Source organism: Dendropsophus ebraccatus, chromosome 1 (assembly GCF_027789765.1).
Source record: "Dendropsophus ebraccatus isolate aDenEbr1 chromosome 1, aDenEbr1.pat, whole genome shotgun sequence".
In the NCBI taxonomy this organism is placed as follows: Eukaryota; Metazoa; Chordata; class Amphibia; order Anura; family Hylidae; genus Dendropsophus; species Dendropsophus ebraccatus.
In genome coordinates, this window is record NC_091454.1 from 211,700,032 (window position 1) to 211,725,157 (window position 25,126).

The following is a 25,126-nucleotide window of genomic DNA, read 5'->3' on the forward strand; positions in this document are numbered from 1 at the left end:
TTACGAGTGCTCATAGTTACAGTTCAGATCACAGCAGCGAGCGAGGCAGCAGCCCTGTCTAGCGGCTTTTGAGCACAAGAGAAGAGCGGGGTGTGGGGGCCCCCCTGGATGTTGGGGGCCCCAAGCGATTGCTTGGGGTGCTTGGTGCCAAAGACCGCTACTGGTAACCAGCAGAATTTCAAAAGCAAAATTGAGTAAGCAACATGGAATAACCGAGTGCCAGACTACTGCCTAGGCCGACATTGTGCCGACTACGGGAACCTCTAAAAACCGATATCACTTTCCACTCCTTGCTCTCAGGTCCTCTTCCCCTTTGGACGCCATCTGCGTGTTGTTCTGTTCTGAGGCCTGAATTTATTTTACAATCTGGTCTGGGGCCTAAAATTATTTTATAGGCCAGTCAGCTCAAGATAGCAGGTATAAATGGACACAATATATATGTGGAGCAAAGTAGTAAAATGACTGAAGTATTCAGGAGCTGCCAGGTAACCAGTCAAGTGGACAAGTTCTGCTATATTGTCCTGGATGCAGAGAGCAGCAATGAGCAGATGTACTGGAAGGGGCTGAAAGGGGAGCTGCAGAGGACCAAGGTAGGTAAGTATGACCTATTTTTATTTTTACACCAGCAACACATCAAACACCAAATATAGGCAAGACGCCAAGGGATGGTGTCAACCCTTAACCATCACTATCCATATAGTCAGACCCTAACTCAAGTGAGGCGCCTATAGTGGACAACTAAAGGGTTTATTAGGTTTTGTAGAAAAAAAAATGAAACCATAAATATTTCCAAGAATGAAATCCACAAAGATGGCGGAGTCCCAGACTTTGTGATGTAGATGTGGTTTTCTTCCTGCGGCTTCCACCCCTTGTTTCCATGTCCTCACAGTTCTCAGAAGTCCATCTAGTCCGGTTATGTGAGATGGTAAATGTCATTCACAGATGTGAAGATCTGCTCCATTTTTTAGGTGGTAAGAACCACACAACTGAAAATTGGCTACAAAAAAGTGACTAGAAACACAATACAACATACAACCTAACCTGGACCCCACCCGACTGCCTAACCCAGCCACATATACATAGGTAGCTGCACATACGCACGGCCCGTTCTCCTTAAGCCTGAAGATGCCTTTACACCTTCCAAACCCCTCGGGTGAACAATAGACCAACAATGATCTCTCCTGGTCCACTCATACACATGAAGGTATGGCGTGAGTGCCGGGATTCTGTTACTTCTAGTATGGATGGCACACTCATGTGTCCACCTCTTCATAACTGTAGACCAGTGATTTTCAACCTTTTTTGAGCGGCGGCACACTTTTTAGACTTAAAAAATCCCGGGGCACACCACCAACCAAAATGGCATAAAATGACACTAAAACAGTACATATTATACATATAGTTCACGGAGTTCACTCTTGGGGGTTTTAAATCAGCTTCTTATCACCACAAGAGCTGCTTTTTAAAACCTCAAGAGTGACATATGCCGGGCAGAGGTCCTTTCAATAAATTATTTATTTTAAAAAAGTGAAATAAAAAAGGATAACCCCCTCATATATACAATCCAATGTAACCTCATACATACAGTCCCATGTATTCCCATATATATATATATATATATATATATATATATATATATATATACAGTCCCATGTAAACTCATACATACAGTCCCACGTATATGAGCACATAATTATCAGCACCATATACTGTGGTGATGTGCACTGTATAGCGCCACAGTATATGGTGCTGATAATTATGTGGCTCATATACTGCAATATAAAGGGGTACAATGAGAAGTACTATGGCAATGAGGTCAGAGTACAAGTGCCCCCTGCTTTGCCCTCATACAGTAATAATGCCACTTGCAGTATGCCCCCATATAATAATAATGCCCCCTGCAGTATGCCCCCATATAATAATAATGCCCCCTGCAGTATGCCCCCATATAATAATAATGCCCCCTGCAGTATGCCCCCATATAATAATAATGCCCCCTGCAGTATGCCCCCATATATTAATAATGCCCCCTGCAGTATGCCCCCATATATTAATAATGCCCCCTGCAGTATGCCCCCATATAATAATAATGCCCCCTGCAGTATGCCCCCATATAATAATAATGCCCCCTGCAGTATGCCCCCATATAATAATAATGCCCCCTGCAGTATGCCCCAATATAATAATAATGCCCCCTGCAGTATGCCCCCATATATTAATAATGCCCCCTGCAGTATGCCCCCATATATTAATAATGCCCCCTGCAGTATGCCCCCATATAATAATAATGCCCCCTGCAGTATGCCCCCATATAATAATAATGCCCCCTGCAGTATGCCCCCATATATTAATAATGCCCCCTGCAGTATGCCCCCATATATTAATAATGCCCCCTGCAGTATGCCCCCATATATTAATAATGCCCCCTGCAGTATGCCCCCATATAATAATAATGCCCCCTGCAGTATGCCCCCATATAATAATAATGCCCCCTGCAGTATGCCCCCATATATTAATAATGCCCCCTGCAGTATGCCCCCATATATTAATAATGCCCCCTGCAGTATGCCCCCATATAATAATAACAGTGTCGCATTTCCCACCGGGATCCCGCAGCACCCCTGGCGGGTTCTTACGACACACCAGTGTGCTGCGGCACCCCGATTAGGAAACGCTGCTGCAGAGGATCAATGAAATGTCAGGGAGAAAGATAACCATTTGGTCAATGGTTTGGTTTATAAAATTGAACGCCCAAACAGGGACTTGAACCCTGGACCCTCAGATTAAAAGTCTGATGCTCTACCGACTGAGCTATCCGGGCTCTATAAATACCTCCTTTTTTTGCGTTTCTACAGTGATTTACAAAAACAATAATCACTGTTAGTAGCGGCTTTGGCTCAGTGCCATTACTACAGATCTGTGCCTGGTCAACAGTGAAGAGAACCCTCTGATATCCAGCAACCTGCTCCTAGTTTCTTCTCAGTAATACATGGTGATGTAAGGTGTGTGTATCTAGGATTCTGATGCTTTCAGTAGCTCTGGTGTGTCAGCACAGTTTTATTGCTCTATGGCTTCCCCCTTTGTTACAGGGATTTCTTTCCATTTGTGATCAGTATGTGAAAAAGGTCCTCGGAGCCTCAAAACACGGGACTAGCCAGATATCCCTTCTGGGAGGGACATAGAAAAGGGCTGGCTTCTGTACAGAGACCAACAAAACCACCACACCCCTGCTCCATACTGATGAGGGGCAACACCCCCAAAACAGCTGCCTGTGGATGCACACCGGGCTTGGGATTTCCCTGGTCATATCATCAGACTCGTCATTGAGTTGGATATTGACTGAAGGGGCCATTTAATATGGCCCCTTAGTATTCTTATGTCCTGCGGGCTCACAGGGGTGGAGACACCTCCATCAGTTGTGCCGCTAATGAGGAGGATATGGAAATTTGGGCTTTATTTCCTTAAAATCAACAAAGTTGACAAAACAATCAATAAAGTGGGACGCTCCACTGTAAAATTTTTCGCCCGAACAGGGACTTGAACCCTGGACCCTCAGATTAAAAGTCTGATGCTCTACCGACTGAGCTATCCGGGCCCTTTAGAGTCTTTCAATGTTTGTATTTCCACAGTGATATACTGATACAATGTATACGGACAAAGCAAAAAGTGGCGGGTATGGCTGACTAAAGTTTAAGGTGTATGCAATAATGCAGACACAGCCAGGAACAGTTCATCAGGACAACCAGCTATGCATTGGAGTTATACAGACTACAAAAGCATAACATTACTTTTTTTTTAATTAACACTGTTTAGAAAGTTATTTAGTTTAGCATTAAGTTTCAGTACAAATGTCTTCATTGACTTTAAAGGAGAAGTCCATCAAAAAATGTTATTGAAGTATTGTATTGTTCCTCAAAAGTTATACAAATCAGTCACCAATATAGACTTTTTACGGGAAATGCTTATGAAGTGCTTTTTTTCCCCTGCACTTACTACTGCATCAAGGCTTCACTTCCTGGATAACATGGTGATGTCACTTCCTGGATAACATGGTGATGTCACTTCCTGGATAGAATGGTGATGTCACTACCCGACTCCCAGAGCTGTGCGGGCTGTGGCTGCTGGAGAGGATGATGGCAGAGGGATGCTCAGTGTCCCTCCAGTGCCCTGTGTCCCTCGGTGTCCCCCTGCCATCATCCTCTCCAGCAGCCACAGCTCTCACAGCTCTGGGAGTCGGGTCGTGACATCACCATGTTATCCAGGAAGTGACCTCACCATGTTATCCAGGAAGTGACCTCACCATGTTATCCAGGAAGTGACATCACCATGTTATCCAGGAAGTGACATCACCATGTTATCCAGGAAGTGACATCACCATGTTATCCAGGAAGTGACCTCGCCATGTTATCCAGGAAGTGACATCACCATGTTATCCAGGAAGTGACATCGCCATGTTATCCAGGAAGTGACATCACCATGTTATCCAGAAAGTGACATCACCATGTTATCCAGGAAGTGACCTCACCATGTTATCCAGGAAGTGACCTCACCATGTTATCCAGGAAGTGACATCACCATGTTATCCAGGAAGTGAAGCCTTGATGCAGTAGTAAGTGCAGGGAAAAAAAGCACTTTATAAGCATTTCCTGTAATAAGTGTATATTGGTGATTTGTATAACTTTTGGGGGGCAATACAATACTTTAATAAAAATTTTTGCAGGACTTCTCCCTTTAATCTCCCTGCCCCTCCTAAAAAAATCGGGGTGTGGCGCTGGGCCAGCACTGTATCTCCTACATTTGTATAATTCATAAATCCCCTTCCCTGATGTTTAATTCTGCATAATGTTGTATGATATATCTCACAGTTCCAGAGAAAACCTATATTTAAGTCTGGTCGGTGGCTAAAGGGAAGAATTTCTGGGACGGATACCCCATAATTTAGCACATGACATCACCCGCTTTTAATCGTTCATTTTTTCAGGGTATTTCTTTCCATTGGAAAAAGCTGACGGAGCTTTAATTACAATGGTGGGCTACGGGATACTGTACCGTGCAAATGTTTAACCCTATTGTTGGTGTATATAAGATGATCTGAAGTTCTGCAGGCCCGGCTGACCCCGATCGCACAATCCCCAGGAGTAATATAATAAGCTGATAATCACCGACTAGCAGCCAAAGTAGGTGTGCGTTTCCTTATGTGCTTCCTGCATGGAGGTCTCCAGGCCCGCAGTATAATTAAGAACATACTGGGGTCAGCCAAATCCTCGCGTCTGTCTGAAAGGAAAGTTCTGCTTCAGACTGTATAAGGTCATGTAAACAAGATGTTGGCTCTAATAGCTGCAAGAAGATGCCGAACAGGCAAACAGACAGCGTAACATGAATGTCATCTATACAGTGTGTTGACATTGGCAGATCTGACAGCTAAGGCTGCGTTCACATTGGGTTCCTGGCCCTCTGCTGGGCTTTATATTGGCCACATATTGGCAGCCTGACAACTTTTAACGGGCCAAATGTAGTTGAATTGTGGTTATGTTCAGTCCAATGTAACTTTTTACGCTAGAAATTGTGTAGATTCCAACATTTTCTCTTGTTCATCATGATTGTATGTGAAATCCTCATCTTCCTCATAGATTAAGTAATTGTGTGCTAAAATGCAGGATCACAGGATAAGTCTATACTTCCAGGCTGCACAGTATACTTCCAGCCAGGCCACACTCCAGCACTGGGGAATTCCCTGAGTAACAGTGACCCCTGCTGGCAGCATCTGATATTGTATGATGAACCACATCTGGATACATACAGCAAAGCTACTTCTATCCTTCAATGTTGGTAATAGTATACCGCAGAGGTAGGAAGTGGACCCCAAAATAGTGACTGTGACTAAAGTTAAAAAAAAAAGCTCCATTCACTTTAACCCCTTAAGGACTGGGCGAATTTCCATTTTTGCACTTTCATTTTTTCCTCCTTGTACCATAACAGTTGCAATTTTTCACCTAGAGACCCACATGAGCCTTATTTTTTGCACCACTAATTGTACTTTGCAAGGACAGGCTTAATTTTTGCATAAAGTACACTGCAAAACCAGGAAAAAAATTATTTGTGGTGAAATGAAAAAAAAAAAATACACTTTTTTTTTTAATTTGGGGAGGTTTCATGCTTACGTCGTTTGCCCTGGGGTAAAACTAACTTGTTATATATGTTCCTCAAGTTAGTACGATTACAACGATATGTAACATGTATAACTTTTATTTTATTTGATGGCTTTAAAAAATTTAAAACCTTTTTTAAAAATAAATGTTACTTAAAATCGCTGCATTCCCAGGCTTATAGCGCTTTTATTCTTGGGTCTATGGGGCTGTGTGAGGTGTTATTTTTTGCGCCATGATGTGTACTTTCTATCGGTACCTTGATTGCGCATACGCAACTTTTTGATCGCTTTTTATTACAATTTTTCTAGATTTGATGCTACCAAAAAATGAGCAATTTTGTTGTTTGGAATTTTTTCGCGCTTACGCCATTTATCGTGTGAGATCAGGAATGTGATAAATTAATAGTTCGGGCGATTACGCACACGGCGATAGCAAACATGTTTATTTATTTACGATGCAGACCCCGGGCTGGACCAGATACGAGGATCGATCCTGCACAAAAGCGTCGCAAGGGGGGCCATCTCCCCACTAGAAACCAGGGAAAGGGAAAAGAAGCATTTTAAATGCAGCTATCAACTTTGACAGCTGCATTTAAAAGGCTAATAAGCGGTCACAGCGATTGGACCATGCCCGCTAATAGCCGTGCTCCTGGGCTGCAGATAGTACTCGGGATCGTGGTGGTGCAGAGCGGGGTCGCCACGCAGCCCCCCTCTGAACACCATTAACGACGTCAGAGCGTACATCTACGCCCGTGATTGTTAAGGGGTTAATAGAGCTGAGTTGAAAATCCCACCCAGATTGGAGACAAAAGTGATGCTGTCTCCAGAAGAGGGTGGCCTTGTTTTTCTAATGCTGAATAACCCCTTTAAGGGTTTTATAATTGGTGTGGACAAATCTACAACATATACTGATTTTTGTTTTCTATGTAAAAACTATACGCCCGAACAGGGACTTGAACCCTGGACCCTCAGATTAAAAGTCTGATGCTCTACCGACTGAGCTATCCGGGCTCTACAGATCTCCTGTTTTGCATGTGTTTACATGGAGCGATAATTTGCCCAATCGAACGATTAATGATTTCAAAGTAATGATGTGTTTTTTATAACGATTAGCGTTTAGACAGATCGATATATCATTTGAACAAATCGTTATTGTAATCGTTTTAAGATCGCTTAAGCCTGTCTCACACATAGGGTGAATCGTTGAAAGACTGTTTACACAATGCGATCTGCGAATTTTCAGTGTACGACCAATGATGTTAAAAGATCACAATGAACGATTTATCGTTCGCTGTGTTGACACGAGCCGATTATCGCTCAAATTCGATCGTTATCGTGAAAATTCAAACGGTAATCATTCCGTGTAAAAGGACCATTATACTGTGCAAGCTGGAAGTATAGACTTATCCCTGAAAGGGCCCTCACACTGTATTAAGAGCCCCAATACATACGGTAGTTACCTTATAAAGATATCACCAATGATACCCTTACATAATACCACCACACCATGACCACTATCACTACAGACCCTATAACAGAGTGCAGTTACATCCATTTACTCACAGGGGGCGTCTTCTCTGATCAGAGTCTTTCACCTTTTCTTTCACTCCATCCAGTGTGGGCCATCTTGAAGTCTTCCCCCAGGTGTGAATCCTCTCTCCAGAATCTGCCAGATTACACTCCAACACATACATTAGTTACCCCCTCTGTGCCCCTATATAGTAGGTACCCCCCCTCTGTGTTCCTATATAGTAGTTACCCCCCTGTGCCCCTATATAGTAGTTACACCCTTCTGTGCCCCCACTTAATATTTAGGTATGCTCTGTGCCCCAATATAGTAATAAATCCTTATATAATATAGGCCCCTCTGTGCTGCACCAATGTAGTATATAGACCCCCCATGTGCTTCCCCCAGTAGTATAGACCCCCTGCGTGCTCCCCCAGTAGTATAGACAGCTGTGTCCTGCCCCCAGTAGTATAGACCCCTGTGTGCTGCCCCCAGTACTATAGACCGCTGTGTCCTCCCCCAGTAGTATATACCCCTTGTGTGCTGCCCCCAGTACTATAGACCACTATGTGCTGCCCCCTTGTGCGCTGCCCCCAGTAGTATGTAGACCCTATTGTGCTACCCCTTGTAGTATATAGACCCCTGTGTGCTCCCCCAGTAGTATATAGCCCCCTGTGTGCTCCCCAGTAGTATACAGCCCCCCTGTGTGCTGACCCCAGTAGTCTATAGACCCCTGTGTGCTGCTCCCAGTAGTATATAGACCCCTGTGTGCTCCCCTAGTAGTATATAGCCCCTGTGTGCTCCATCAGTAGTATACAGCTCCTGTGTGCTCCCCCAGTGGTATATAGCCCCCCTGTGCACTCTCCTCCTGTAGTATATAGCCCCTTTGTGCTCCCAGTGGTATTTAGCTCCCTGTGTGCTCCCCCAGTAGTATATAGCCCATGTGTGCTCCCCCAGTATTGTATAGCCCCTGTGTGCTCCCCCAGTGGTAAATAGCCCCCCGTGCACTCTCCTCCTGTAGTATATAGCCCCTGTGTGCTCCCCCAGTGGTATATAGCTCCCTGTGTGCTCCCCAAGTAGTTTATAGCCCCTGTGTGCTCCCCCAGTGGTATATAGCCCCCACTGTGCACTCCCCCATTTGTATACAGCCCCCCTGTGCTCCCCCCATTATATAGACCCCCTGCGTTCCCCTGCACTAGTCGCACATTGCAACGGCCGGCCTGTTTGGGGGGCCCTTTAACCAGTGGGCCGGGTACACAGGCACCATTTGCCTTCTGGTTAAAGCGGCCCTGACCCTAGGTCTACTTTCTAAATACAAGGTGTTAGGAGGTCAACAAGCCCTTTATGATGCTAGTCTGTTTTGCCAGAACACTGAGTACTAACAGCCCTACATGAGAGAATTGGGAGCTTGGGGGTCAAAATGTGGTTAGTGTAAGGAGAGGGTGCTGCTGCTAGGCAGGGCATCAACATCTGAGATTTAGGAGGTTGGGGGACAAAACGTCTGGGTCTTAGGGATCTGGGAGCCACAAAATTTGTGACTTAGGTATACCTGTGAATGAGCCACTAACTGGAGTGCCTTGGTGTGTGGCTAAAAGTGTTGGGCCAGTTAGCCCATCCGTGTGTCAGAAAACAAAAAAAGTAGGTTTGCTGCAGTTTGGACATCAAGTCAGTGTTAATAGTTACATGTGGTCGGTCGCTCAGAACATCAGTGACAGGTAAAAATCCAGAGCTGGGAATCCTGGGAGAGGATATGCTAATAACTCATTTATTGTAGGTTATTGTAGGTGACTTCAGGTTACACAGAGCTGTATAAGTGACGCCTTATAGACACATGTCCTGTCTGTCCGCCCACCTCCTTTATAAAAAGCAATCGCCCGAACAGGGACTTGAACCCTGGACCCTCAGATTAAAAGTCTGATGCTCTACCGACTGAGCTATCCGGGCTCTATACAGGGTGTCTTCCTACGTCTTTGTACAATGACACCTAGTGGGGACAATGCGCATTGCACTGATTGTATTTATAAGCATGTTTCATTGTCGTTATTTTCCCACACTGTCCACGCTGCCCCCATGTGTGATGGCCGAAGTCTGTACAATATGGCTGATTGCTATTGTGCTGAGCGCTCCATTCACATAGGTTACATATAAAACATGGAATCATCTGATGAATGACCATTTTCTTGTTTGTCATTGATCGCTGACCCTCTTATATGGCCCATTTGTGGAGAACAAGGAGTCTTAGGCTCGGTTCACACCTGCTTTTTTTTTTTTTTTTTTTTTTTTTTAATTTTCCGAGAGTCCGAGGAGCGTGCTCTCACCCAAGTGCACAAAAAGGTGCAGACGTGCCACACAAAAAAGTGCAACAAGGATGCGGTCTATCGCAAGCCCACTCTAAAAAGAGATGGGCCCCCAACCAACCACATTCCCTCCCCTTCCGGGCCAGAAGGCACCTGCAAAGGTTCAGGACAAATATCCTCTCACTGCCGAAGCAGAGAGAGGACCAATGCCGCTCACAGCAACCACCCGAGCGTTAGCTAAGGCGTTCGCCGTTGAGCAGCCGTACCAAACAGTTTGGCTATCTCCCGAAGGAGACCCAGGGGTGCAGGGAGGCAAGGAACCTGATGGCCACACATGCCTCCCCTAGACCTCTAGGGGGACACCCAAAAGGGCGACCGCAACCTAGAAAATCCTTGTGACAAAACACATGTGAAAAGTGAACACAGTGACAAAAATTAAATTAAATAAATAAAGATGTGTGCTGTGTGATACAGCCCGGACATCCGGCCGGATCTATAAAAATTGCCCATAGCTCTCAACAGCCGGAGACCGGAAAGCTAAAGGTGAGTGTACTCAAGGGGTAATAGTGAAGTACCGTGCTAAGTGCTTTCACTCAGTGGGATCCCATCCCCAGTGAGTTACGGCACCCTGGGGTCACCACTTCCAGGGCACTTCTGGCACCTCGGCTCTCAGCCCCCTCGAGCCCCTGGCACAGATCCGGAGGGTCATGGCATCTTGCACCGGCTGACTTGCCGCGCCAGCCACCTGCTCAACCCTTATTCCCTCCGTGTGGTTCCCTGCTCTCTCACGAGCGGTACTACACTTGATCTTAGCCAAAAGGCCGAGAAGCGAGAGGCTCGGTTCACACCTGCGCTTTACCCTCCGCCACACTTACGTTTCTCTTCTCAGTTTTGATAACAGAGAAATGGACGCTAGCGGATCCGTCAAACTCCCCATTCATTTCAATGGGTTTTTCTTGTGCTTCGTTTTCATCAGATCTGTCAGTGTTCGCGCACAAATTTTTTGTCCATCCAATAAGCGGATCTCGGACAGAATACATTATAATCAATGATGACGGATCTTTTTTTCACTGAGCAAGTGTAGAAAAAGTGGGAAACCAGGAAGGAATATAAACTAATATGCAAACGGAAATCGATACAAAAATCATTTTTTTAAGCCAAAATGCAAACAGACCTGTAAGAAAAAAACAGATAATTTAGCAAGTTTGTGTTTATCTGTTCATTTAATAAGGACGGACCTGTTCATGAAGGAGAGAATTGCAGGTGTGAAGCCAGCCTTAGGCCTTATTCACACATCCCACAAAGTTGTCTGTGATTTTGGATCCTCAATCCCGTATCAACTTATTGCCTATTGGTTTCTATTGGGCCATTCCCACAGTCCGTTCTATTGGGCCATTCCCAGAGTCCGTTCTATTGCGCCATTCCCAGAGTCCGTTCTATTGGGCCATTCCCAGAGTCCGTTCTATTGGGCCATTCCCAGAGTCCGTTCTATTGGGCCATTCCCAGAGTCCGTTCTATTGGGCCATTCCCAGAGTCCGTTCTATTGGGCCATTCCCACAGTCCGTTCTATTGGGCCATTCCCACAGTCCGTTCTATTGCGTACCGCAAAAAAAAATGGGCCACGCCCTAGTGTGGATTGTGATTCCGGTACTGATTATCAATAGGAGTCTATAGGATCCGTCTTTTTTGCGGACGTCACAGATCAAACCGAAGCAAAATAATGACATTTTTTAATCAGTTTAACATTTTTGCGGATGCAATTACAGACCATTTTTCATGGATTGCGGAGTCCAAATCTGAACTATTACTGAACGTGTAAATGAGGCCTTAAGCAAGTATTAAAGTGAACGTACCGCTAGGGTGGTACCGCTTTGATTTTTAGCCCATCCTTGTGTCAAAAAAAACAAAAAAGTAGGTTTGCTGCAGTTTGGACATTAAGTCAGTGTTAATAGTTACATGTGGTCGGTCGCTCAGAACATCAGTGACAGGTAAAAATCCAGAGCTGGGAATCCTGGGAGAGGATATGCTAATAACTCTGTGTAAGTGACGCCTTATAGACACATGTCCTGTCTGTCCGCCCACCTCCTTTATAAAACGCAATCGCCCGAACAGGGACTTGAACCCTGGACCCTCAGATTAAAAGTCTGATGCTCTACCGACTGAGCTATCCAGGCTCCTTGCAGTGTATTTTTCTATGTCCTTGTACAATGACACCTAGTGGGGACTAAGCTCATTGCACTGATTGGATTAATAATAATTTTTCATTGTTATTATTCTCCAGGACGTTGTACACTTGAAATATAAAAGTATAGTAGACATGTTAATAATATGTGTTGGTTAAAGAGCAGATTTACCTATGGTTTATTACACCTTACAACCCTGTTAGTTCTCTTGCTATGGCATGTATCTGCGCACCACCGTCCAAGCTGCGCCCATGTGTGATGGCCGATGTCCGTTCACTATGGCTGATGATGGCGGCACAGGCTTTCCAGCAATACTGTACATCTATTGGCTATTGTTTTCAGCGCTCCTCCCAGGTTACATACAAAACACGGAATTATCTGATAAATGACCATTTTCTTGTTTGTCAGCTGATCACTGACCCGAGCGATTTTTAACGATTGCAAACGAGATTGTTTATCGTAAGGCTGCGAGTACACACAGCGATAATTCTCCCAATCAATTGTTTTTTAAATGTTCATTTATAATTATGATGGGTAAGTGAAGCTTTCTGTCGTACTTAGTAGTAGGTTCACCACAAGTCACCCTGTGTCTGTTTTTAACATCCATATTCAGTCTCCTGAGAGACTGTCAAAAATTGCCAGTGCTGACTATATTTCAAGTCATCATGGCGGGGTATTGGGAAAAGTTTTCAACTAGCAATAATCACGCCTCGGATACACCTCATTGGCTATGATACTGCCACTGCGCAAAGCTGAGGATCTGCCGGTGAGGTACGGAGCCCCCTCTGCAGGGTAGTGATTAAGCCTGAGGAGACCCCCGGCAGTCAGTACATCCAGAGCTGGGAATCCTGGGAGAGGATATGCTAATAGCTCATTCATTCTAGGTGACAGGTTACACAGAGCTGAATACAAAGATGTAATGCTGCCTTTACACGGAACGATTATCATGCGAATTCGCACGATAATGATAGAATTCCAACAATAATCGTACGCCTAAACGCTGCAAACGATCAAACGAACGAGAAATCGTTCATTTTGACCTTACAGCATGTTCTAAAATCGTCGTTCGCAAAAAAGTCGCAGATCGTTCCGTGTAAACAGTCGTTCACCGATTTTTCCTATGTGCGAGATAGGCTTAAGCGATCACAAAACGAATTTACCGTACGATATATCGTACCGTCTAAACGCTGATCGTTATGAAAAAAAAAAATCGTTGCTCCGACATCGTTAATTGTACGATCGGGCCAATTATCGTTTCGTGTAAACGCAGCATAATACAGATAGTTCAGCGGTGATCACAAGTGCGGACTCCGGCACTTCCCAGACGTTAAAACATTAAAACATAACCTTAATTTTGTGCAAGTAAAAACATGGTGCTACACCAGACCCAGGGGCGCCGCAATCATGAGGCGACTTGAATCGTCTGCCTCAGGCGGCACCACCAGCTGTCTTCGTGGGGGCGGCATTCAGTGGCAGATTATAATATGGGCGGTTCGGGCGGCCGCCCACATTATAATCCGCCACTGACTGTACTGGAGCCCCCCCGCCCCCGGGCAGTATCTGTAATGAGATGCTGTGAGCGGCAGAGACTGTATTCATAAGCGCCGCCCTGTAATGAATCAGCCGCGCGGTGCTGATACTACAGCGCGGCGGTTATGAATACAGTCCCCCCCGCTCACAGCATCTCATTACAGATACTGCCCGGGGGCGGGGGGGCTCCAGTACATGCATTCCACGTCCGTGATCCGACAGGATCACGGAACGTGGAATGCAGCCTTAGTCCCCCGGCTGATGTGCGGCTGCCGGAGGTGTCCCATCCTGTCCCCGGCAGCAGAGAGATCCCCGTGCGCCGGAAGTCACAGCCACAGGCACACGGGGAGATCTCTGATGCGCGCGCTGCCGGGGACAGGACGGGACACCCCCAGCAGCCACGCATCAGCCGGGACAAGACCAGAGAGGCTCGACGGGGGAACGGAGGGCAGGTGAGTTATGTGCTGTTTCTTGTTTTATCTGCTGTGCAGGGGGGGGGGGGGGGACCATCTATAAGGGAGGGGGGAAAGAGGGGGACCATCTATAAGGTAGGGGGGGGGGAAGGGGACCATCTATAAGGGGGGGGGGAGAGGGGGACCATCTATAAGGGAGGGGGGGGGGGAAGGGGACCATCTATAAGGGAGGGGGGAAAGAGGGGGACCATCTATAAGGTAGGGGGGGGGAAGGGGACCATCTATAAGGGGGGGGGGAGAGGGGGACCATCTATAAGGGAGGGGGGGGGGGAAGGGGACCATCGATAAGGGAGGGGGGAAAGAGGGGGACCATCGATAAGGTAGGGGGGGGGAAGGGGACCATCTATAAGGGGGGGGGGGAGAGGGGGACCATCTATAAGGGAGGGGGGGGGGAAGGGGACCATCTATAAGGGAGGGGGGAAAGAGGGGGACGATCTATAAGGGAGGGGGGAAAGAGGGGGACCATCTATAAGGGGGGGGACCATCTATAAGGGGGGGGGAGAGGGGGACCATCTATAAGGGGGGGGGGGGGAGAGGGGGACCATCTATAAGGGGGGGGGAGAGGGGGACCATCTATAAGGGGGGGGGGGAGAGGGGGACCATCTATAAGGGGGGGGACCATCTATAAGGGGGGGGACCATCTATAAGGGGGGGGGAGAGGGGGACCATCTATAAGGGGGGGGGGGAGAGGGGGACCATCTATAAGGGAGGGGGGGAGAGGGGGACCATCTATAAGGTAGGGGGGGGGAAGGGGACCATCTATAAGGGAGGGGGGGAGAGGGGGACCATCTATAAGGGAGGGGGGGGGGGAAGGGGACCATCTATAAGGGAGGGGGGAAAGAGGGGGACGATCTATAAGGGAGGGGGGAAAGAGGGGGACCATCTATAAGGGGGGGGGACCATCTATAAGGGAGGGGGACCATCTATAGGGGGGGGAAGGGGACCATCTATAAGGGAGGGGGACCATCTATAGGGGGGGGAAGGGGACCATCTATAAGGGAGGGGGGAAAGAGGGGGACCATCTATAAGGGGGGGACCATCTATAAGGGAGGGGCGGGAGGGGGACCGTCTATAAGGGGGGGGAAGAGGGGGACCATCTATAAGGGGGGGAAGAGGGGGACCATCTATAAGGGAGGGGGACCATGTATAAGGGGGGGAGGGGGACCATCTATAAGGGAAAGGGGACCATCTATAAGGGAGGGGGAGAGGGGGACCATCTATAAGGGAGAGGGGGACCATCTATAAGGGAGAGGGGACCATCTATAAGGGGGGGGAAGAGGGGGACCATCTATAAGGGGGGGAAAGAGGGGGACCATCTATAAGGGGGGGGGAAAGAGGGGGACCATCTATAAGGGGGGGAGAGAGAGGGAAGAGGGGGACCATCTATAAGGGAGGGGAAAGAGGGGGACCATCTATAAGGGAGGGACCATCTATAAGGGGGGGAAGAGGGGGACCATCTATAAGGGGGGAAGAGGGGGACCATCTCCTAAAAGATCAGCACCCTCCTCTCCTGACATCCTCTGTGCTGCTGTGACCTCTCCTAAAAGATCAGCACCCTCCTCTCCTGACATCCTCTGTGCTGCTGGGACTTCTCCTATAGGATTAGCACCCTCCTCTCCTGACATCCTCTGTGCTGCTGGGACCTCTCCTATAGGATTAGCACCCTCCTCTCCTGACATCCTCTGTGCTGCTGGGACCTCTCCTATAGGATTAGCACCCTCATCTCCTGACATCCTCTGTGCTGCTGGGACCTCTCCTATAGGATTAGCACCCTCCTCTCCTGACATCCTCTGTGCTGCTGGGACCTCTCCTATAGGATTAGCCCCCTCCTCTCCTGACATCCTCTGTGCTGCTGGGACCTCTCCTATAGGATTAGCCCCCTCCTCTCCTGACATCCTCTGTGCTGCTGGGACCTCTCCTATAAGATCAGCCCCCTCCTCTCCTGACATCCTCTGTGCAGCAAGGGACCAAACATTATGTTTATTGGGGACAGCAGTGGGGGGGGGGGGGGGGGCAGTAGTGGATTATAATGTGGGCGGATTGACGGGGGGGGGGGGGGGGGCGTCATTCTATAGTTCGCCTCGGGCAGCAGAGAGGCTAGAATCACCCCTGACCAGACCGACGTGTTTCACGCAACTGCGCTTCATCATGGTCTGGGTGCGTTCACACGTACAGGATCTGCTGCAGATTTGATGGCCCAGAATTGATTTGCTTTGAATCTGCTGCAGATCCTGTACGTGTGAACGCACCCTAATACATGTGTGCAAGAGACAACTTAAAAACACAAAGCAACCAATATAAACATTCCACGTCATGTAAGAAGTCATGTGACATAGAAACGCATTACTCCTGAATTAACCCTATGTAATACATCTGTATGCAAATTCCCAAACATTACATTCTACCCAATAAATGGGATAACAAGCAGCGTGATGCAGAAAGATAGGGATGAAGATGATATAGGGGCTAATAATTACTAGGAAGGAAATAAAAGATCATTCTTGTAATTCAGACCTTCGGGTCTGCACGTGTCCAGGTGGAAGGTAGAATCCGCGTTACTTTTGTCCACAGTCTGTAAAAAGAATATCACTTCATCTGCTTTTGGGGGAATTTTTTTTTTTGCATATACTTGTCCTATAGAAATGCATAACTTTATTATTTTCTATATACTTACATTAGCACCTCCTATTATACACAGCAATACACGGTTGGCGGCTGATGATTTTTAAGCTGATTGGGCAGATAATTGCGCGGTGTAACAGGACCCGAACTGCCCCCCCTATAACCATGTGATCTTTACCTGAACAATCCAAACCACCTCCTCCCATAGAACCATCAGCCTATTGTCATGTTATCGCCCTGTAGTGAGACTCTGCAGGGGGAGACATAGTGACCGGTCGCTCACACTTCTCCTGTTTAGCATCTGGATGAAGCTTTCTTCCACACTCAATGGCCTTTTCATATGAAAGTCACTGTAAACAATTACATTTACATGCAAAGATCCTGTAAGAATACGGCACTACCCTGATGTATGTCACGTCCACAGCTTTAGCAGGGCTTACGGCACAATAAATCCCGGGTTTTGTATCAGATGTGTCTATGTATCATCCTGTCCGCTGAGTTGTCCAGTGCTTTACTCCATAATACATACAGTTCAATGATAAAAGCCTCAATTTCCTTTTAATTGAGCTTTTTTAAACATTTTTAAGGTGTTCTCTTATAATTGTGATATATAAGTGACGCTTTATAGACGAATATACTGGTGTTCTGTCCCTCCTCCTTTATTAGTGGTGACCAAACTACTACATTATGTACAGCAAGAAATGTTTTTTTATGTGGATTTGCTGCTGCTCTGGACAGTTCCTGACATGGACAGAAGTGGCAGCAGAGAGCACTGTGGCAGACTAGAGAGAATACACCACTTCCTGCAGGACATACAGCAGCTGATAAGTACTGGAAAACTATACTACTAATCTCAGACACTCACTAATTAAAATCGCTCCATTCCCAGGCTTATAACGCTTTTATCCTTTGGTCTATGGGGCTGTGTGAGGTGTCATTTTTTGCACCATGATGTGTCCTTTCTATCAGTACTGATCTCATAGAGATGAGTTTAGCTGTATAATACAGCACCGATCCATGAGATCCGTGCTCTATTGCTTTGGCCTGCTGCAGATCATTGCAATAGAATACCGAGCCGGGATTAGCGTCATTACGACACTGAGGCCCAGCCCGGTAAGACCAAGGGATCGCGATCGCATCACAGGGGGAGTGGGGGGATCCCGCCACTAGACACCAGGGATGGGCTGCAAACAACACTGTTAGATGCAGCTGTCATTTTTGACAGCTGCATCCAATCGTCTTAATTAGCGGGAGCATCAATCGGCCCACTCCCGCTAATAGCTGCGGTCCGGTGCTGCAGATAGCAGTCAGGGTCGCAGCAGTTTAGAACGGAGGCGCGGTGCAGTTCCCCTCTGAACTCCTCTTGCAGACATGTGCCATATGAGTACAGAATGTGTCCTTAAGGGGTTAAACTTGCCCTAAGTTTTCCAGGAATTATTTTTAACATCCATATTCAGTCTCCTGAGAGACTGTCAAAAATTGCCTGTGCTGACTATATTTCAAGTCATCATGGCGGGGTATTGGGAAAAGTTTTCAATTAGCAATAATCACGCCTCGGATAAACCTCATTGGCTATGATACTGCCACTGCGCAAAGCTGAGGAGCTGCCGGTGAGGTACGGACCCCCATCTGCAGGGTAGTGATTAAGCCTGAGGAGACCCCCGGCAGTCAGTACATCCAGAGCTGGGAATCCTGGGAGAGGGTATGCTAATAGCTCATTCATTCTAGGTGACAGGTTACACAGAGCTGAATACAAACATATCATACAGAGACTTCTGTCCACATTTGGAGCTTGTGAAAAAAAATGTCAATTCACCTACTTTTGTTTTTTTTTTTTTGTTTTTTTGCATATATTTGTCCTGTAGAAATGCAATGACTTTCTACAGAAACTACTATCACCTGACTGCTATTCCTTTTTGTTTCTATGGTGTTAAAGGGGTTGTCCAGCGAAAATCTTTTTCTTTCAAATCAACTGGTATCAAACAGTTATATAGATTTGTAATTTACTTCTATTTAAAGATCTCAAGTCTTCCCATACTTATCAGCTGCTGTATGTCCTGCAGGAAATGTTGATTCCTTTCCAGTCTGACACAGTGCTCTCTGCTGCCACCTCTGTCCATGTCAGGAACTGTCCAGAGCAGCAGCAAATCCCTATAGAAAACCTCTCCTGCTCTGCTATCCTCCCGTAAGTATAAAAGGAACCATGATCCATGTATTAGGGATATATACTACCTAATACCTCTGTGCTGATTCCAGATTCCCTGAGTATTACTGGTATCAGTGTAATAGCATCAGACCGTCAACAACCGTGACGGCCATAAAGTACCACTAAATAACAAGCTTTATTTCTGATATATAGATATATCATAAACATAAATAACATATAAATAATATGTCTATACTGATAGAAAGAGAGAAAATTACTAGGTCTATTCTTTGTCTATGAGAGCCCCTGTAAGGGATTTTATTCCAGAATGTGTTGATTTCCCCTTTCATTGTACTAGATATGTATTTGGCGGGACATATACATTATTTTTTCATTTAAGGGTGCGTTCACACCTACAGGATCCGCAACAGATTTAATGGTGCAGCTTTGATGCTGTGTTCAGTTATTTAAACGAAATCTGCCGCGGATCTGCTGCGGATCCGCAGCAGAAAACACGATGCGGATCCGGTAAGTGTGAACGTACCCTAACCCATGTGTTTGTATATTGAAAGAACTTCTGCTCACGCGGCACAGAGAATAGTGGGGCCGGGGGTAAGGACGGCAGCAGCGGCAGCAGGGAGTGGGTGAGTCCGAGGGGGGCTGCGGGTAGAAGCGGGGGAGCTGCCCGGGTGATGGCTAGATGGTCCGGGCAGCCCATAGAGGATAGTGGCGGTCTGTTGCCGCTGAACGCTGCTATATTAGTCGTTTGTCTTTTAACATGTTTGAAAGACAAACAACGCAACGATCAGCCAACATGAACGATGTCGGCTGATTGTTGCCTTCTATTCCACGGAACGATTACCGGCTGTAACGGCCCATAATCGTTCTGTGGAATACGGCCTTTAGGGGCAAACTGGAGAGTTTCCTATAAGCCACAGAGGCTACAGCTGCTATACAGAGAGCACAGGGCGCTGCTATGGGCTGTAGCTGGGAAGCTGAACTACAAGCCGATCCTACAATTATAAACTCTACACATAATCCAGCCAAGTCATGTGGTGACAAGTTCCTTTAAGGGTTTAAAGGGGTATTCCAGGGAAAAATCCACTTGCCCCCTATCCACAAGATGAGTAGGAGAACATCTGGGGTCCGACCTCTGTACCCCTTGATCTTTGTATTGGGCCCTGCCAGCTCTGTTATGAATAGAGACGTGGGTCGGCATGTGACCTGCGGCTCTATTCATTCCCATGGAGCGAAGTGCGCCAGAAGAGCGCTGTACTCGTCTCTTTCCATCGGCTCCATACAAATGAGTAGAGCGACCTGTCACATAGGAGACGGCTCCAGAAGCTTCAGGAATGGGTGAGTGGGGAACAGACCAGAGGACAGTGGGGAGCCTGGACAGGTAAGTATAACTTTATTATTTTCTATATACTTTCATCAGCCGCCCACTGCGCTTTTCCTATTACATGAAGCGATGCACGGTTGGCGGCTGATGATTTTTAAGCTGATTGGGCAGATAATTGCGCGGTGTAACAGGACCCGAACTGCCCCCCCATGTGATCTTTACCTGAATAATGTAAACCACCTCCTCCCATAGAACCATCAGCCTATTGTCATGTTATCGCCCTGTAGTGAGACTCTGCAGGGGGAGACATAGTGACCGGTCGCTCACACTTCTCCTGTTTAGCATCTGGATGAAGCTTTCTTCCACACTCAATGGCCTTTTCATATGAAAGTCACTGTAAACAATTACATTTACATGCAAAGATCCTGTAAGAATACGGCACTACCCTGATGTATGTCACGTCCACAGCTTTAGCAGGGCTTACGGCACAATAAATCCCGGGTTTTGTATCAGATATGTCTATGTATCATCCTGTACGCCACTAATTGTACTTTGCAATAGCAGGCTGAAATTTCTCATAAACTACACTGCGAAAGCAGAAGAAAATTTAATGTGTGGTAAAATTGAAAAAAAAAAATGCATTTTTTAAATGTTATTTTATTTTTTGTTTTTAGGCCGTTTGCCCTCGCGTAAAACTGGCTTGTTATATATGTTCCTCAAGTCGTTACGATTACAACGATATGTAACATGTATAACTTTTATTTTATTTGATGGCTTTTAAAAAAATTTAAACTTTAAAAAAAAAATATATGTTCCTTAGAATCGCTCCATTCCCAGGCTTATAGCGCTTTTATCCTTTGGTCTATGGGGCTGTGCGAGGTGTCATTTTTTGCGCCATGATGTGTTCTTTCTATCGGTACCTGATTGCGCATATACGACTTTTTGATCGCTTTTTATAACATTTTTTCTGGATTTGATGCAACCAAAAATGCGCAATTTTGCACTTTGGGATTTTTTAGCGCTGACGCCGTTTACCGTGCGAAATCAGGAATGTGATTAATTAATAGTTCGGGCGATTACGCACGCGGCGATAGCAAACATGTTTATTTATTTATTTTTATTTATAAAATGGGAAAAGGGGGGTGATTCACACTTTTATTAGGGGAGGGGGTTACTAAATATTAAAACATTTTCTTTTTTTTTACACTTATACTAGAAGCCCCCCTGGGGTTAGGGTTATTCCCCCCCTGGGGTTAGGGTTATTCCCCCCTGGGGTTAGGGTTATTTCCCCCTGTAGTTAGGGTTATTCCCCCCTGGGGTTAGTGTTATTCCCCCTGGGGTTAGAGTTATTCCCCCTGGGGTTAGGGTTATCCCCCCTGGGGTTAGGGTTATTCCCCCTGGGGTTAGGGTTATTCCCCCCTGGGGTTAGGGTTATTCCCCCCTGGGGTTAGGGTTATTCCCCCCTGGGGTTAGGGTTATTCCCCCTGGGGTTAGGGTTATTCCTCCTGGGGTTAGGGTTATTCCCCCTGGGGTTAGGGTTATTCCCCCTGGGGTTATGGTTATTCCCTCTGGGGTTAGAGTTATTCCCCCTGGGGTTACGGTTATTTCCCCTGGGGTTAGGGTTATTCCCCCTGGGGTTAGGGTTATTCCCCCTGGGGTTAGAGTTATTACCCCTGGGGTTAGAGTTATTACCCCTGGGGTTAGGGTTTTTCACCCTTGGGTTAGGGTTATCCCCCCTGGGGTTAGGGTTATTTCCCCTGGGGTTAAAGTAATCCCCCCTGGGGTTAGGTTTATTCCCCCTGGGGTTAGGGTTGTTCCCCCTGGGGTTAGAGTTATTCCCCCTGGGGTTAGGGTTATTCCCCCTTGGGGTTAGGGTTATTCCCCTTTGGGTTAGGGTTATCCCCCCTGGGGTTAGGGTTATTTCCCCTGGGGTTAGAGTTATCCCCCCTGGTGTTAGGGTTATTTCCCCTAGGGTTAGGGTTATTCCCCCTGGGGTTAGAGTTAATCCCCCTTGGGGTTATGGTTATTTCCCCTGGGGTTAGAGTTATCCCCCCCCTGGGGTTAGGGTTATTCCCCCCTGGGGTTAGGGTTATTTCCCCTGGGGTTAGGGTTATTCCCCTTGCAGTTAGAGTTATTCCCCCTGGGGTTAGGGTTATTCCTCCTGGGGGACTTCTAGTATATGCACACTGATCTCTCATAGAGATCTATGCTGTATAGTTATACTGCATAGATCCATGAGATCAGTGTTCTATTGCTTTTGGCTGCTGCAGCCGAAAACAATAGAATGCCGAGTCGGGATCAGCGCCATTATGGCGCAGACCCCGGACGGTATGATACGCAAGGATCGCTCCTCCGTGACCACATCACGGGGGGTGATCCCCCCCACTAGACACCAGGGAACTGAAAAGCCAGCATTTTAAATGCGGCTGTCAACTTTGACAGCTGCCTTTAAAAAGCTAATTAGCGGGCACAGCGATCGGACCGTGCCCTCTAATCGCTGCGTGGCCCCCCCCCCCCCCCCCTCTCAACTCCCTTAAGGACCTCAAGGCATAAATATACGCCTGTGGTCGTTAAGAGGTTAAGGTGTTCTCTTATAATTGTGAAATATAAGTAAAGCTTTATAGACGAATATACTGGTGTTCTGTCCCTCCTCCTTTATTAAAAGCAATCGCCCGAACAGGGACTTGAACCCTGGACCCTCAGATTAAAAGTCTGATGCTCTACCGACTGAGCTATCCGGGCTCTATAGAGGTGTTTCTTATGTGTTTGTAGAATGACACCTAGTGGTGACCAAACTAACTACATCAGTGGTGTCAAACTCAAATACACATTGGTCCAACCTTGATAATTATTGAAGCGTGAATGCGGCTGTGCTGTGTACTATGATAAATGACATGATAAATAGCAATGATATGATTAAACCCCAACCCATGTAATAGCCAACCCCCCCAATATTGCCCCATGTAGTAGCCAACCCAACCAAAATTGCCCAACATATTAGCCAGCCCTCCAGGTAGTGTCCGAATAGTAGCCAGCCCTCCAAGTGTCCTATATAGTAGCCAGCGCTCCTGAATAGACTCATATAATAGCCAGTCCTCCCCTATAGTCTTATATAATAGCCAGCCCTCCCCTATAGTCTTATATAATAGCCAGCCCTCCCATAGTCTCATATAGTAGCCAGCCCTCCCTCCATAGTCTCATATAATAGCCAGCCCTCCCCTATAGTCTCATATACTAGCCAGCCCTCTCAAATAGTCTTATATAGTAGCCAGCCCTCTCAAATAGTCTTATATAGTAGCCAGCCCTCCCCAATAGTCTCATATAGTAGCCAGCCCTCTCCAATAGTCTCATATAGTAGCCAGCCCTCCCCAATAGTCTCATATAGTAGCCAGCCCTCTCCAATAGTCTCATATAGTAGCCAGCCCTCTCAAATAGTATCATATAGTAACCAGCCCTTCCCATAGTCTTATATAGTAGCCAGCTCTCCCCCATAGTCTCGTTTATAGTAGCCAAACTCTGAATTGCCTGGCGGGTCAAAAATAATAGCACCACAGGCCGGAGTTTGACATGACTCTACTACATTATATACAGCAAGAAAGGTTTTCCTTGTGGATTTGCTGCTGCTCTGGACAGTTCCTGACATGGACAGATGTGGCAGCAGAGAGTACTGTGTCAGACTGGAGAGAATACACCACTTCCTGCAGGATATACAACAGCTGATAAGTATGGGAAGATTATACTACTAATCTCAGACACTTTGCCCTAAGTTTAAAAAAAATTATTTTTAACATCCATATTCAGTCTCCTGAGAGACTGTCAAAAATTGCCAGTGCTGACTATATTTCAAGTCATCATGGCGGGGTATTGGGAAAAGTTTTCAATTAGCAATAATCACGCCTCGGATAAACCTCATTGGCTATGATACTGCCACTGCGCAAAGCTGAGGATCTGCCGGTGAGGTACAGAGCCCCCTCTGCAGGGTAGTGATTAAGCCTGAGGAGACCCCCGGCAGTCAGTACATCCAGAGCTGGGAATCCTGGGAGAGGATATGCTAATAGCTCATTCATTCTAGGTGACTTGCTCTTTAGGGCTATTGATGAGGCAGAAGCGATTTTACCTGTAAGGCTGGGTTCACACTGTTTTTTTCATCCATTTTTCTCATACGTTTTTGTAAAAACAGATGGAAAAACGGATGCATTTGTGTGCATCTGTTTTTCCATTGACTTCCATTATAAAAAAAAACAAAAACAGATCATAACACATCCTTTTTTTAACGTACACAAAAGAGTAGCTGACCTTATTTTTGTGTATGTAAAAAGAAAAAAGAAGATGCTTTTTGATTTATTTTTCATAATGGAAGTCAATGGAAAAGTGGATGAAAACGGATGCACATCAATGCATCCGTTTTTTGCAAAAACTAATGAAAAACCGCATGTAAAAAACTTAGTGTGAACCCAGCCTAATCTAGAAGCCGCCTTCTTTCCATTATGACCAGTAATGAATATGGAGCCAATGTGATTCACACACTTCTACTTCTGCTATAAAAACACTGGTCTACATGGGATTTTTTTGTTCCCCGTCCGCACCAACATTGTGTTTGAAGTGTGTGGTACAGTCCTCAGCAGAGATGAGGGATGTGGGGGACAGAGAAGGGAGTTACAGGTGTCCATTACTTTCCTGGGGTTGTAAAACAGAAAAGATATGATGTAATCCTGTTTGCTGGTACAGTTGAGTAATGTTACAGTTGTTGTTGAGCCAAAAAAACAACAGACACCCGAACAGGGACTTGAACCCTGGACCCTCAGATTAAAAGTCTGATGCTCTACCGACTGAGCTATCCGGGCTCCGTGAGAGCCACATGTGATACACTTTTCCGAA

At 46.4% G+C, this 25,126-nt stretch overlaps 10 non-coding genes across 10 annotated transcripts; all 10 read right to left on the bottom strand.

Annotated features, from left to right (window-relative positions):
• Positions 1–2,748: 2,748 nt before the first annotated feature.
• On the bottom strand, positions 2,749–2,821 carry TRNAK-UUU (transfer RNA lysine (anticodon UUU)). The gene has a single exon. It is a non-coding gene; the product is annotated as a tRNA-Lys (tRNA).
• Positions 2,822–3,522: 701 nt separating this feature from the next.
• Positions 3,523–3,595, bottom strand: TRNAK-UUU (transfer RNA lysine (anticodon UUU)). The gene has a single exon. It is a non-coding gene; the product is annotated as a tRNA-Lys (tRNA).
• Positions 3,596–7,086: 3,491 nt separating this feature from the next.
• On the bottom strand, positions 7,087–7,159 carry TRNAK-UUU (transfer RNA lysine (anticodon UUU)). The gene has a single exon. It is a non-coding gene; the product is annotated as a tRNA-Lys (tRNA).
• Positions 7,160–9,526: 2,367 nt separating this feature from the next.
• Positions 9,527–9,599, bottom strand: TRNAK-UUU (transfer RNA lysine (anticodon UUU)). Its single transcript has one exon. It is a non-coding gene; the product is annotated as a tRNA-Lys (tRNA).
• A 2,454-nt stretch (positions 9,600–12,053) lies between these two features.
• TRNAK-UUU (transfer RNA lysine (anticodon UUU)) lies at positions 12,054–12,126 on the bottom strand. The gene has a single exon. It is a non-coding gene; the product is annotated as a tRNA-Lys (tRNA).
• A 622-nt stretch (positions 12,127–12,748) lies between these two features.
• LOC138780773 (U4 spliceosomal RNA) lies at positions 12,749–12,889 on the bottom strand. Its single transcript, XR_011361348.1, has one exon. It is a non-coding gene; the product is annotated as a U4 spliceosomal RNA (small nuclear RNA).
• Positions 12,890–18,217: 5,328 nt separating this feature from the next.
• Positions 18,218–18,358, bottom strand: LOC138780799 (U4 spliceosomal RNA). Its single transcript, XR_011361351.1, has one exon. It is a non-coding gene; the product is annotated as a U4 spliceosomal RNA (small nuclear RNA).
• A 4,559-nt stretch (positions 18,359–22,917) lies between these two features.
• Positions 22,918–22,990, bottom strand: TRNAK-UUU (transfer RNA lysine (anticodon UUU)). The gene has a single exon. It is a non-coding gene; the product is annotated as a tRNA-Lys (tRNA).
• A 1,059-nt stretch (positions 22,991–24,049) lies between these two features.
• Positions 24,050–24,190, bottom strand: LOC138780750 (U4 spliceosomal RNA). Its single transcript, XR_011361346.1, has one exon. It is a non-coding gene; the product is annotated as a U4 spliceosomal RNA (small nuclear RNA).
• Positions 24,191–25,019: 829 nt separating this feature from the next.
• TRNAK-UUU (transfer RNA lysine (anticodon UUU)) lies at positions 25,020–25,092 on the bottom strand. Its single transcript has one exon. It is a non-coding gene; the product is annotated as a tRNA-Lys (tRNA).
• Between the last annotated feature and the right edge of the window lie 34 nt (positions 25,093–25,126).